The following is a 15,915-nucleotide window of genomic DNA, read 5'->3' as shown; positions in this document are numbered from 1 at the left end:
TTTAATGTGCTTAAATATAATAAAATCCCCCAAGAACTTGTAGAGAATGAAGAAATGTTTCCATTACCAGATTAGAGAGGCAAAACCGAGCAATTGGGGGGTTGTGGTGATGGCAGTTGTAGGTGGGAGTGAACCACATGACTCTGTCTCAGAGCCAACAATCAATCATGCCTCTTTCTGCACTCTCTTTAATCTGAAAACAGCTGTAATCTGTGCTCATTGTTGCCCGACTAGATTGTTTGGCAAACTATTACCATAACTGTCAGGCCAAATCGGAGAAATAATCTCATGGCTGGGGACAGATGCGCTACCTCTGCATTATTGATACGGTCGTCCGAGGGAGAGGGGGGAATTATAAGACATAGCTCTATTTACAAAGGGAGATTGGCCCGCCTGCTTGAGAGTGACTGAGTCGGACAGGCACCGCTAGAAAGAGCGATATGGCTGAGCCTGGGAGGAAAAAACACATTTCCTAATGCGTTGTGGGTCAACTCACTCTGTGGGTATACCTTTTAGCTCAAAATGAGTCACCAGCATACACAACGGACTGATTTCGGGGAAGTGTCTCCATGTTCACCTATTTTACCGTATTCTAATATGTACTGTATGTTGTTTCTTTCTTTTTTTAAACTGGGTTGCATGACCCTTGTGTTTAACTCAAGTATTCATAGCCCAGAATAAATGTTGGGTCTTTGAAGGCATTTACAGTTGTCTACCTAAATGAAATTCAAGAGTGTGCACAGCTTTGCCTTGAGTAAAGGTGGTGAACCACATCAACAAATGTACATTTATATGGGGGTTTCAGTACATTGCAATGGTATTGTGGATGTATTCGCTAGGGGAGTGGATTTATAATTCCTTACAAAGCATTTTAACAACATTTTCTTTCATGGCTGTCCTCATCTATACACAGGTTATCTGGAGCTAATCAGTTTTTGGGAGAATGTGAGAAACTATTGCCAGTCAATGATAGGATTCACCTACAGTATATGGATGTTTCACAGCATAGAGTCCCCTGATTTTTTTGTGAGAGGAGTGTGGGATTGGACTGGACCATTCATAGTGTAGTGGTATACATGGCTCACCAGTGTACCTCCCTCCCATGTGATATGTTGTAATTTAATTTCCCACTGCAGTCCAATCTGGACTGACAAATTAGCCACTTCTTTTGAATAAAACAGACTAGATGGGGGCCCTCCAGAACCAGAGTTGAGCATCCATTTTTAGTTGGTGTTCATTCTTGCCTTTTTTTCTTTATGGTTTTGACAAAAAATAGCTGTAGTGGACTGGATTGTACTTTTTTTGGCATCCTGCTATTGGTTGTCCAACAAAAACACTGGTTCGATGCGAGATTAAACGCCAAAACAAACATTGCGCGTACGCATCAACTTGCTGTCAGACGGAATCAATAGCAGAACTAACTGTGCAAATTTTTCGAGCAGATTGTTAGCAGTGGTTCTCTTTCTAAAAACAAGTACTCTACATGACAAGAAAGCATATTCGCTTAGATTTTTCTGACACAAATTGCAGTTGTCATTGACCTATTTGCTCATTTGATTAAAAGGCTTTGCTTCATTGTTACTGAACTACAAATTGACTACAACCAATTTAAGTTGCACTGCGTTTACATCACTTTTGCTTCTGTGATAGGTTAAATTGACTTTTTGTGATTTAGTCTTAACAGGTTAATTTGATGAATTAAGCACAATTTAAGTGATAAAAAAGAAAGTCTAGTCTCCAAAGGTTCCTTTTTATGAAGATTTGTCCAAATACTTACTAACTCCCTATGGTCAACCACTAAAAAGAAGTCATGGGAAGCTGCCATTGCTCAAAACACCATGATTTTACCCCCTCTCACCAAAATAAACAAACACACACACAAAAAAATCAAAGTTTGACATGTACTATGTCAAAAACACTTAGACGACTTAAAACTCAGATTATTTACACAAGGAGCCATTGCGGTACTCGTGTATAGAAATAAACACTGCATTTCATAAAAAAAACACACCACAAATGACTGTTATGAGACAGCTCTAACCCCAGAAACATAAATCCATATTTTTACAGCCACCACGGATATGTTCTACATGTGCATTTAGTGTTTTTAATTCTTTAACAAGCTTGGTTTCGTGCTATGCTGTATACCTTTTATTGGCATCATCTGTTCAAACCATTTTGCTTGTTATACAAAGAGGTAAAACAAAGGAAGGGCAGTTTTTTGTCATGCATGAGTAATCGTGAGAAGGACAATTTTGGTAGTACATTGAACAAATTAACGTCAATAAATTTTAGTTGCCTTGTTTTGATGATGAATGAAAATACTACAAATCTGGTGTTTTATCATTTTAAGAGTACATGTTTTATTATGCTTAAAAGTTTCTCATCGTAAACTAGACTAAATTTTCTACATGTATTCCTGAGTATCAATTATTTGCTTGGCTTTGCTTCTTTAGAACATGTGGTCCTTCTTGGCAATGGGCCATGTTTGGCAGATTCTTGAAAAAGCGATTACAAGTGCTGGCATATGGATGGACAAATCGTTCCCCCCATTCAGTGCATCAGGTATGTGCCATCTTCACGGTTTTAAAAAGGAACGTGATGGATGCGCGGAAGTGTCGGCTGGGCTTGGGCCAGCTCCCACTGTTTTTCAAAAACCGTGATCCTTCTGCTTTGTCCTAGATATACTTCAGGCGTACTTATTTTGACTGTAAAAATCCTTAACAAATTGGCTTAAGCATTAGTTGGCAACTAAAGCAGAAGATGCCAAATTCTCATGTGAAACGCAACATTTGATTTTTTAAAAGCCCATGTCATTCATAGAGCTTTATAAAAAGTCTCACTCTTTATCTTTATTAATATATATTCAATTAAAAAAATAGTTTTTTTTATAATCATTCGAATGATCATTCACCAATTGTTGATTAAAATATTCCAAATTACATTTAGAATTATTTTTTTATAAGTTTATTACAGTAAATCAAGTAAATATTTTATACACTATTTAAAAAGAAATACAAATGGAAGAATATATTATACTTAACTGTATGCTAAAACCAATAGAATTATAAAAACTAACTAGTATCTTGACCAAAATGCATGTAGTTCCATTGGGCTGGCTTGAAGAATATACCAAACGCCACCTGGTAACTATTTTAAAATGCAAAACAGAGCAAATATTTAAAATTTGCCTGAAGCATCAAGTGATTTTTAAAAACATTTTAATCGATTTTTATTGACCTTACTGCTCTTATTGTGGTCTACCACTCCAGTTGCAAGCAGATATCAAGACAATGTTTGTCTATATTATCATTTTATATGACTAAGATTGAGTCAATGATTTCTATTTTCTTAACAGATTGGGAGGGAAAAAACTAAATTGTAAATGACATTTTTTTGTACCCTACTCTGGATGTTACTCAAGCATCCTTTGGACCCCTATTTGCTGGTTTTCTCCATTGTACACCTAATTCCATACGTACATTTTATCATGTATTCACCCTGAACTCAGCTCCCATTATAACTATATACGTAATATAGCTTTCAAATTGTCCCTTGAACTCTTACTTCTAACTGCATTTCTTCATGTCTGGAGCTGTAAAGGCGCCAGTCGGTGGCAGAGGTTCCGTGACCTCTTTGGATCCATAATTCACACCTGTTAGTCGACTCCCCCCTACCACGTCCCCCTTTCGTACCCCCACCCCACCCCAACCTGTCATTTGTGAGTATACTCGGGATTAGAGGTTAACAAAAGAGAAACAGGGCAAACACTGCCGCTGCTACAACAGATCAATGTCAAGTAAATAACCTTTTCTACCTTATTTCCTGACTCGTATTGATCTGTCTATGTCGTTTGCACTCTTTTTCATTCCCTTGCAACACACGCGCACACACTTACTCACACACACAACACAAAAACATTGTTTTTTAAGAGCTCTCTTAACTGCTTTGTGTTATTTCCCTTTTTAAAACAAACTTTCTTCCCACTAAAAATATCAATTTCTATGGAAGTGTTTTATTATTTCATTTTATTTCATCTATTTACTTTTTCTTATACACCGTACACAGTCATGATGTTCAATACCATTGAATAGTTTCAACTCCTGACATTTTATATTCAATCCTAGTGTCGGACTCAATTTTGACAACAATCTTGAATTGTGGAATGCATCCTTGCTTTGTATTAGCGTTCCAAAAACTATGGACACTTTTTCCTTGTAAATACCAACTTGTTGTCAAGAGAATAACTTTGGTGCTGCTACAGAAAAACTATTCAAGTGGATCCATGGATTATTAGACATCTCAGCTAAGCAAATATAACATTCAGGACCCATGGAATCCATACTCTTGTGAACCCCAATGTATAGGTAGTGAGGTAGGGAGCAATGAATATGCTTAACCCTGATCGGGCCCTCTCATGGCCCGCCAATGGAAGGGTGCATAAACACCCTGTGTATCATCCTTCTTTGTAAATATCCCATCTAAAGACATGCTACACTTGAGCAAGACAACAATTATCCATTCTTAATTTTCCATAGCATTTAATTGCATATAAACAAAGACAAATTTGAAAAATATTCACCTTTGCCAACCAGTCTCTCTTAATTTATCTAATCTTAATCTATTTGGACTGTGCAGGTGTACGGTAGAAGCAAGACAAGATATCAATCTTACTGCGTGCTTGTTAAAGCAAACATTTTCATTAGCCGTGCCGGGTTTGCAGTGCCAAAGGTGCTGCGGTAATAAAGAGCACCTGCTGGTGTCACACACACGGCCCATGGCTTTTCTGCCCTGACTTCTGTGAGCTACTCGAGTAATTCTATATGGTCTTGGTGACTTAATGTCACAAAGACCACCGGTGATGGCATTCTTTTCGGTGAAACCCAAGGAGTTAGTGGCTTGCCCTAAGAGTTCCTTCGAGGTTTATTGAAAGCGACTCTTGTAGCTGACATTGTGGTCAATGAACTTTTACTACTTTTCCCCCTTGTTAACAAAGATGTTGTGCTGGTTTAGTGTGGGTTAGCAACTCTAAAATATAGATAAATAAAGTATAATTCAATTCTGGTGTCATCATGATGACCAACAGTAAAATATATAACTGAAATAGGCCTACATGTTTATTAAAAAACACAAAGGTTATCCTTATCATATCTTTTAATATTATTGTTAGTCAGAGTATTTAATTAAGGCAATTTGGTAAAATAGAGCTTTTTGTTCTGGAAATGATAGTTTAAGTTAAGCTTTTATCTATTCCATATTAATATAAGCAATTCTGGACATTTTTTATCATCGTTTCTGTTACTCATCCTTATTTATTATCAGTATTCAGTATACATGTAAAATGTGAAGTTTGATACTGTGCTGTAGTATTTTTAATGGCTTCTATTTATGCCCTGGCTTAACAAAAGTTAAGTACACAGTTGACCATGAAGAAAGTTTTCTGTGGAGTAAGTTACAGCAGAAAATAAGTTGGCGTGGATTTGGAGCAAAGGTTATAAAGGAAATGATTAATGAATGATTTAGGGCTTACTAAACGTCGTTTGTGGAGCAATTTTACACACACATACATTGTTCATCACATTTTCAGCTAAGGATTCGTCTTGTTAAGTGGAAGTAGGCCCTGCGGTCTAAATGGGAAAAAAAGTGGAGAAAGCTGAAGACGTTCTCCATGGTCTGAGGTCGTTGACCTCCTCTGTAGCTGTCTGTGTTGCACCTCAGGGCACCTGCTCATGTCAGGCCTCTTTTAGATTCCCCAAATCGTGGTTAGCTACCGGTTATTTTCAGCCGTGATAAATGATCCCTGTGACCCCTGAGGTCTGACGTGCTGCTGTTTTTTTTTTGTTTTAGTTTTTTTTTTTTTTCCATGTCAAATGCTACAGCCATTGCCTCCGGATCAAACATTTCAAAGTCAAGCTTTAGTCAGTTCATCCATTGAAATAAGAGCTTCCGGCTCCCATAAGTGTACCCAGTCACATCTTAGCCTGACTTGACTTTTCCACTCACGCCCCTGCTAATTCTCTGGCCAGCATAAAGGTTAAATTTATCCAATATTAACGATAACACCGTAATTGTGACCTAAAATGTAATGGTAGCCGAATCAAGACTGTACAGACAGAGCATACTCCAACTCTTCCTAATCTTACCGACATTGGCAGATAGATAGAGGAAAAAATAGCGCAGAATTTCTTGTAGGAGGGAGAATGCTTGCTTGTATTGTTTGACGACAGTCAGCAGTAGTTTTGATTGCCCCTCCCCTCAGCTCTTTTCCAGTTTCGTAAATATGACACTGTTGTTTATAAGTTATGGACGGCAGACCTCGGAGAGATATTGTACGCTGTTCCTTCCATTCTCTCACCCAAATGCTGCTTGTGTTCACTTCCCTTTCCTGTTTCCATCGCCATTGCGAGGACTCTACCCCCGCCCGGCAGGATGCCACGTCTGGGGCCCTGCAGCAGATAATGTGACGCACACGTGTGCTGGCGGAAGACAGGGGGCTGCCGACCACAAAAGGTCCGCTCTTAGACGCCCCGTGCTACGATAACACGAGGAAGCGAGGGGAGGAAGAGGTGTCTGCAGGAAGCTGGCAGGTTCGTGCATGAAGGTCCTCAAGGATCGCACTTATCTTCCAGTGAAGACTGTGGGTGACACCCTCCTCACACACACATACACATACTTTGACACAAAGCTAACTCTTGACACCCCTGGTCATGAGCAAAGCTGACATGCTTTTTATTGGTTGTCATCACAGTCTTGGATTGTCAGAGGAGCCAGCTGCGACATCTTAAATTGTTGTAAATCGAGTCCGATGAAAGCATCCTTACAGATAACAGATTGATGAGGAGACCTTGTTGGCATATTTTGGTGACATTTTGAAATCATGTCTTAGTATATTTGTGACATGTTTTCATCAAAATACCCTGAGCAGACAAAAAACAACAATTGTCATTCAGCAGAGTAAGTAAAGGTACTTTTGCTGAAGTAGTATTCCTAATAGTAGAGTTTGTTCTCTTTAGCTCATCCCTCTGCTCCATTGTACAACTCCCTCTGTTGAATGATAAACCAACAAACATAGAATCTTGTAGCCACCCCCCTCATTTTACATTCTCTAAACAGATGTACTCCAGGAGTGGAAATTTGCCATGAAATTTGTGGTCAGATTTTGAAGAGCTCTTTCACGACAGAGCAGTAACTGAGCACATACAGTATGATCAAACAGCGTATCCCCCTACTTTGAGATCTCCTCTTTTTTTTCATAAGGGGAGAGTGGGTGGCCTGTTAGAAACCACATGTCAGCCTCAATAAATCCCAGTGTATTTTTTGCCTATTATTTGAAGTACAAATGACTTCTTAACTACCGGAGCTTAGAGCAAAACTGTCCAACATGAACAGCCTGCGATTTTGATGTTAGACTCTAGCCAAAGTAATCATTTGAGGTTCTACATAAACTTGCAACGAGGCTTCAATGTTCTCCCAAAGATGACAATTGTACAGGCCAAAATAACAGCAAGTTACCAAGGAAATACTTTGTGGAGCAGTAATGGGAATTTCACTTGATAATGAAAGTTGTTGAAGGAATCTATGGTGCATTTGATCATATCTTTCTTTTCATGAGGCTTTTCTCCTATTTAAGACCTTTATGAATTTGTGAGGGTAAACTTATGACTATTAGCTTGTTAATACCACTTAAAGAGAAATAATTCGTACACACACGGTCAATTGTCACTTTGAAACTACTGCGTATATCAAATAAACCTTTATAATTTCTTTATTTTACCTTGTGGATCATGAAATTTTCACTTTTTCCACATTTGTTATTCCAAAACAGATCATTTATTAGTATGGTTTGTGCGTTAATTCCCATCATTTTCTCACATAGTGGCGCATGTTGCAAGGCTCTTGCTCTAAAAGGTCGCAGCGGGGGTTCACCCTAACAGGTGCGATGCGCAAGACCTCAAAACCCATAAAGGTGCTAAATTGCTCCTTTATTCTGCGTTTACATTTGAATCCATTGTCACCTTTTGCTCCCATCTTCCTTCATTTTCTTCCCACCTCTGATATTTGGCTGTCATTGTTGTGATTTTTTTTTGTCATATCCAGTCCAGAGGGCAACACTGCAGCAGCAATAGCAGAAGCGTCCTAAGCATCATAATTGGATGCTTTTCATTACCACTCTAGCCGACTTACTATTTCAGGCAGGGGGCAGACAAGGCTGTAAAAAGTCTGGACCAGTGACCCCGCCTGCACGGTCATGGTCATGGGTCACTCAGTGTGTACACGCCGGAATTGGCCTCACTAAGGAAATCCCTTTGAGTGAAAGACAGTGTGAGAGTGATAGCATGCACTCCTTTTGTTAAAGACATATTTATTTGATGGAATAGGACTCAACATTACAGCATAGTGGTCACCTGATTAACATGTCGGAGTCTTGACTTCTGATATGCATTGTGTTTTTATATTGTCAGCTTTTCTTTATGGAGGCATTTATGCTAACCACAGTCAGGGATTTTTCTGGAATTTATGAGCCGTCATGTGGTCAATTTTTATGCCTCGTCTGCAAGCCAAATATTTTAGGTATGAATGAGATTTGGATTCGTCACTTCTCGAGCCAAGTGGAAAAATGAAATACCGTATTTTCCGCACTATAAGGCGCACCTTCAATGAATGAGGACCCACCCAGGAGCAACCATCGACCCTAGAATTGTGACCCCAAGGCACCAAATACTCGGTCACCATGCCGCCGATATAGATATAGTACTACGCTAGTATTGTGACACTTTGAGATTTTGAACAAGAAAACTTTTGTAAACAGTGGGTCAATCTCTACAGCCATGGCATTGTTCCCACTGTCAATGCAGGTTTTAGACCTCCTTTGAATCATGGCAGCATATGCCCATACTGTTAGAAACAAGATCTCATAGAAAGGAATTTTGTAACATCAAGAAGAGACAATAGCTTATTTGTATTTATTTTGGTTTCCTTCCCTAATTGAGTCAGCAGCAGCTCCAGCTAAAATGTTACAAAGCCTTTTTGTATTCTCTTTACCAGAAACACCCACCAAACACATTGTGTGTTGTACAGCCATGCTGGAGCAATTAATACGCCTCCCAGACCACTTGTAGACTTTTTTTCTTCGAGTCGAAAGCCACCTTCTGGTGAGGAATGCTTTACAAATACAAAACTAATCAGACCTCTAATTACTTTACCATTTCTCTCGCTTCAGATTTGACCTTGTATTAAATATGATTGTGTTTGGGGAAATGTTTTGTTATATAAGTTTAAAATGGCAAATAAATAGTACACACAGAATGAACTGGTTACCAACCCAATTAAAATATACAAAATATTACCAATTTATTTGCATAAACAGCGAGTAAATACGATGTACAAAAAAAGGAAAATAGGCGAAGGGGCACATAAAAGGTTAGCGTGTCTGACTCAAAGTGTGGAATCCCTGTGCCCGTGTGGGTTTTTTAAGGGGTTCTCTAGCTTCCTCTCCTCTAAATTCTCCATAGGCTTGATTGTGAGTGTGAAAAATTGTTTGTCTTATTTATAATAGCAGTCTTTTGGAATGTTTCCATAAGCCATATACCAACAATGACGTATTAGAATTGCAAGAAAGGCTCCAAGCATCAATAAACCCTTGCACCAGTTTTTCATGCCGGTTAGTTTTAACAAATGTTAATAGTACATAATAAAAGCTCATATTAATTTGCGTGACTCTAGCTGTCTTGTCATAGCAACAAAAAGATTTTAGCACTCTAGTACTGCAATTGTGTCCCCCTTGGCACACACTAACTGGATTTAACCACTGCAGTCTTGACAGTCTTATGAAGCTTTCGTCTATGCAGGGATGATCTGTTGCTTGTGGAGCTGTTAGTTATTTCCTCGTGTTTTCCAGAAGTGCCGCGCCACCGGCCCTAGGCCCTCCCCACCTTCCCGTCTACCCCCATTTTCCCTCACCTTCCCCATTAACACGTAACACTTAGGAGTTCGGCGGGTAAATGATCGACTCGCAGGATGGTTATGGGTCTCTGGCTGCAGATGACGGGGTGCTTTAAAGGGGCCGTAAATTATTTTGAAAGTAAAAGCAAAGGCGGGCAGTTAGGTGGGCGAAGGCAGTGAGGGTAGGGGGGTTTGAAGAGCGGTAGGGGGAAGGTTGTCGTGCCATTAACATGCTCTCTATTAGAAATACACACTACACATTTCATTTAGCTGACATTTGTGTGGGCTGCTACAATCAAGGGAATATGAGGCTTTTCAGTGCACTTTGTAACACATAATTGTACACGGGAGCCGTGTTGCCTTTAAAACAGTTAATTGGAACAGGGAAGGTTTTATTGAGAGGAGGTAATGGGGGGAGGGGGGTCAGGGTTTTGCGGTTGATTTCGCAGCCCCTTTGACCCACAGCCATACACCTGGCTATGGGGTCAGGTTGCTGCCAGGATTCAAGAACGCGCAGGTTGAGACCTAAATGGTGATTAATTCAAGTGTGTGCAAAATATGGCTCGGGGCCATTTAGCACCTTCTTAATTCTTTTACTTGTAAACAGTTGAAAAAGTATCGGGAAAAAAGGTTTATAAATATATTTTAGATGAATTATTTTGCACTTGAAAAATTTACTTGTTGGTTTTCTGTGTTTTTTAATAGAAGCTGGCCCAAAAGTAATTCTAATTTTATATGCATTTATCTCATGAAAAACTTGTTCACATTCAATAAATTTAATTTATTTGTTGTTTTATTAGTTTAAAAATAGTAAAATAGTCATACATTTTAAACTATAGTGTCAGATGAACTATTTTTAGATAAAAGAAAAAATACCCATACAATAATTTCATATTCTTAATTACTTTAATCATTCCTGACCAACCCTATCTATGCACTTTGACCCTAACTGACCATCGAGTCCAAAAATCAAATGTGGCCCCTGACCACAAAAGTGAGCCTACCACTGATCTAATTCTTTGCAAGGCAAACATGTTTGACGGAGGGAACAAGTCAGTCAGACGTTGTCCTGAGAGGCTGCTTGTCTTCTCTCTGTGCTTCCTGCCAGCCTCGCCACAAAGTGATGATTTAGCACTTAAAGGATGGGGAAGGGATTTTGTGGAGCATTAACCCCGTCGTGATTTATGAGCTTTCTGAAATAGGAGGAGTACATTTTGTCTTTACACGTGTTGGAGTGGGTGTTCGCTTGTACAGTGCGCATGTGTGTGTGTGTGTGTCTGTGAGAAGGGGAGCCCCTTTGTGTGCTTTTTGATACTGAGAAGCCTTGAGAAGCGCTTATAGTACATGCTTCAGCACAGAATATTATTCCATCAAGGAAACTTTCTCCTTTCTTTCTTTGGGCTGAATGCAGGATATTGTTGTTGTTGTTTTAATACTGCAAGCATGGTTTGTGCAATGCTTCCCTGCAGTGTTACGAGAATTGTCTACTTTTTTTGTGAAAAAAAATCCCCTGAAATAGTTAAAACAATATGTAAGTTGCACTTTTGGGAGGGCATTTTTTTATTAAACCAGAACCAAGAAAACAACGTTAAAGTAGCAATGGTAAAATGGAAAACAACAGGCTAAATAGGCATCTATTAGCATAATTTTTTTCACATCACTATACCTAAAAACAACATAACAGGCTATCTGTGAGGATAATGAGGAAAACATCAAATATAAGTTACACTTATGTATTAGTCGCATGACAAGTGTGCCTTATAGTCCAGAAAATACGGTACATATTGTAGCATATCAAGACTTTAAGGAACAATTAATTGTAGTTTCATCATGATAGGTTATATACAGTATTTTAAAACCTATAAGAAAAATTCTGAGTCAAAGTAAAACAAAATATACTCTAAATTGGCCAATCATTTGCAGGACAGGGTACATACACTCTTGCAATCACCCCAATACTCTATAGGAAACCACCCATGCTGCAGATGCCTTGAATGAGATCAAGTTTATAATAAAAATAACTTTCTCAAAACATTTTGTAATATTACACATATATTATCATCACACTGTCTGTAGAAAATGACCACATTGTCTTGTTAAATTCTGGTTTTCATCACATAAACTGTTATTCTAATCCAAATCATTATGATTTTTTTGCTAATTTATATCTACAACCATACACAACATAATTCTTAAAACATTCCACTTTGTTGATTTTGACCTGAGGGCTGGATCCATGCAAATGAGAAGGCTTCAATTGCTTCTTATAGAAAGCAAAGCAATGCAGAATCCAGCACAGCAGGGGGAGCAGTCACACTGTTACTTTTGTTCCTGACCTCCAGGAGAATGAGACGCTTGGAGTTGACCCATGTTCACAAGGACAATGATTATTTCTTGAATCATTGCATACATAGGGACATGTCCGCCTCCATACCACCCCCTGCCCTCCCTTGCCTTCACACATTGCCATATTGTACTTCTGAAGTGAGCCCATGGCTCCTGTTTCAAAGTTTTCCAGATGCCTAATCCCACTTCCCTGAAAAACAGACGTTAAAGTGCCAAAGATTGTAAGAGCAGCAAAAGCTTCTACTTAAAGAAACTGGAACAGTACTCAAGTTCAAGTAAAATCAACAAAACTACATAATTTATCAGTGTATTGCCACTCATCCACAATATTAACACTGGTGGTCCATGTTTGGTCATTAATAGGCTCCAGAATGTTGTGGATGTCGGTCACAAGACTCGGCACACGCCACAAAAAAGTCAGAAAACATAAATTTTTGAACAATTGCAGAAACAAGTCTGCAATTGTGTGCAAAGGCCAACACACACTGTGCTTCCAGGCTGCTGCACGTGAGAGCACAAAATTCATATCTAAGTTTTCCAACTTTTCACATTTAAAACATCCGACAGCAAACCACCCAAAAAAACATCACTAAACAATGATATTTAAACTCAAATTTACTTAAGGATTCTGAAATCTGGATCTTCTTTTATCACAAATTTCATGTACTAACAGAAAGCCATGACCTATTCTGTTGTATGTATAGCAACAGTTGAAAACAAATATTTAGTCTAGTTTATGTCATGAAATGGAAAAACGTGATGGGAATCACTGTGCTACAATTAATGAGTTTGAAAGAAAATCCTCTAGAAACAATTTTCTTAAAATGTTGTCAAATTGTATCATTGTAACCATTACTTTTTTTGTCAGTATTAATAATTATATAGCAATGATTTAGTTATTTTCTTTAACTTGTATAACTTCTTTACTTACTAAATTATTTATTTTATTGGAGCATTTGATATCTATTATTTATAATATAATCTTATGGTAATAGTAGTTGTACTAATATAAGGAGTGTGATATACACACTTAAAATCATTACAATTAATCAGTAATTTTAACATTTACACAACACAATACCATTGCAACAATGTTAATAATTCTAATTTAATATATTACACTAATAATTAATCCCTCAAAGATACATTTACCTCACATTTTGCTTTTTGGTCCACATTGATCCAAAATTTATAACTATATTGTTTCAATTTCAATACTTTACTGTAATTACATTTGCATTTCCAGGTTCATCTTATTCTATTCTGCCTTTAGAGCTTAAAATACGTTTGCCTTATGGCATGCACTTAACTTATTGTGCGTGACCCTGTATGTGATGTGTGTGTGTTCACGCGCATGCATGTGTGTGATTTGTCAAGCTCAGCTAAGCGTCTCTATTAGCACCTTTCTAGAAGTTGCTTATTGCTCCATATAAGTGACGTACGGCGCAGCCTCCATTTTGGTGGCAGGCTGTTACGGGGCGATCACGTGAGGAATTTCTCTGGCTGCCCTTGGTTTAATAGCATGTGTGTCTGATAGATACTCCCATTTCAGCAAAGTAGTGCACAATTCAGGTGGCCTAGCAGCCCGCTCCCACTTTGTCTTTTTCTTAGATATATCCTCTACCTTTTAGTGCACCGTAGAAGCAACATTTAGCCTTCCTCCATGAGGGAATTTAAAGACACGGAAAAGACCAGAATGAACCTTGCTTCACCTGATACAGTCCAAGCATAGCACAGTGACTGACCCCACTTTTTTTCTTTTCACTGACAGGATACCCAACACTAAAACCACTTTTGGTAAATCATTTTTGCCCAATGAGATGAATGAAAATGTCATTAATCCGATTTAAACTCTTGCTCTCTCTTAAAAAAAATATGGGATTGTCTTCTGATTAAAAAAAATGGGTTGGAATATTGTACTTGCTAGAAAAATAGTCCTCCCAAAAACAATGAAATATTGAAAATGTCAAAATTATGTTAATGTCTCAAGAGACCACTGTGAATTTTATTGACTCAATTAAAAAGAATTGCTTCAAAAAAGACTGTGCATGTAAAAATATATACAGTAAGCCATTCCATTTTTTTTTCATGAACAGGGGTCAAGTCTTTTTAGATTTTCGGTCATGACAAGCCTTGCCCTAACGTAGGTACTTGCTGGCCTTTTTTCCATAGCAATTGCTGAACTCTGACTCGCTCCCATTCCCAGCGGTTGGGCGCCTGCCTCCCCACCCCAGCGCGATTTCCTGCCTTAACAGATGGAGGACGCCGCTGTCATTCCGTCGCTCTTAGCCTTTCCCTTCCTGCGGGAATCACCCGGCGTTTGTGGCGCGGTGCAACAACTCGTTTATTAAGTTTCCACGCTGTTAATTTCCCGCTTTGTTGTACCGCTGTGAGTCTCTGCAACTTACTATGTCAGCTTCCTCTCCTACACCTAACACAGCCTTGACATGAAATACTATGTCATGGGTGTATAAAGCCCTCTGCTGTACTCCCGCACATGTTTATGTGATAATGAACCCATTCTTATGAGTTAGCCTGCAGCTAAGATGACGTAATAAACACTTCTTTAAAAAAAAATCACTGTGTTTGGTTGGCAGGTCAAGAGAGGCCTCGGTTGGACGAAACACGATCAAACGATGGTGGACCTGGGGAATCAGGAGTTTGGGAAATACAGGAAGAAGAAAAAGTAGGTACTTTTTTTAATGTATTTTCCCAAAAAAAGATTTCTCACACCCAATTACAAATTCTGAACTTTGTCTTTAAATTACATCATAAATAATAAGCAGTGTCATCATTTACAACTATAAGCCAATGTCTGTTTTCAGACCAGATTGGGATGGAATAAAAAAAAATCACACATTAAACTCCAAATAATAGGATAATGTTTTAATATAATATATATTTAATCTACAGCATCCATTAATAGTTGGCTTTTGGTCACTTTAATTGCAACGGGATAGACATTTCAGAAACTTTGTAGAGTTATTGGTATTAAACGTGTATCTCAACGTGGAATGGAACCATGTTTGTTGGTGTTTTTGGGGGCACCGGAAAGCAATGGCTATTTAATCCATAAAAGAATATTGGTTTGGTGTATGACCAAACTGAGACGCGAGCTTAGTCATTGAACAAATAAGACCTGTAACTCAAGACACTCCTGTGCCGTGTTTGTTGAAGTGGACCAGGATTTTTATCTTTGAAGCCTTCACGTTACTAAAACGTCCCTGCCATTCCCATTTCTGCAATGTGAGACTTCCCCCAAGCAGCAGCTCACACTTGAGGTGTTTTCATGTCAGACGAGCAGTGAATTTGAGCCCCCAGGGCCCGAGCGAGCGGGGTGGGGGGACTCGACGGCTCCCCCGAAGAGGCCGAGAAATCTATACAGCAGATGTATGACGTTATATGGTCAAACTGGCAAACACAAAAGGTCTAAAAACAAAAGTGGCTGAATTAACAGCGAGGCTTTCAGCAGTGTGTTTTGAAAACAGCGCAGCTGAGCGCTCACGTGCATCTCCTCCCTCGCAGCTCTCTTTTCTCCCTGGCTTATTTACCCTATTGCCGTCTGATTCTCCCGCCCACCCCTCTGAGACGAAATGCTTGAAAAAGTAAAGAATGGACACCGTTTTT

The 15,915-nt window shown here is 38.8% G+C and overlaps 1 long non-coding RNA gene across 1 annotated transcript in view; it reads left to right on the top strand.

Annotated features, from left to right (window-relative positions):
* Window positions 1-14,973, top strand: part of LOC144193247 (uncharacterized) — a 59,786-nt gene extending 44,813 nt beyond the window's left edge. The window contains exons 4-5 of the long non-coding RNA XR_013325696.1: window positions 2,457-2,565; window positions 14,886-14,973. This is a non-coding gene — a long non-coding RNA (uncharacterized LOC144193247). The remainder of the gene's footprint in view (window positions 1-2,456; window positions 2,566-14,885) is intronic.
* The last annotated feature ends 942 nt before the right edge of the window (window positions 14,974-15,915 follow it).

This window comes from Stigmatopora nigra, chromosome 2 (genome assembly GCF_051989575.1).
Source record: "Stigmatopora nigra isolate UIUO_SnigA chromosome 2, RoL_Snig_1.1, whole genome shotgun sequence".
Classification (NCBI taxonomy): Eukaryota; Metazoa; Chordata; class Actinopteri; order Syngnathiformes; family Syngnathidae; genus Stigmatopora; species Stigmatopora nigra.
This window is presented reverse-complemented; position numbering and strand designations above follow the sequence as displayed.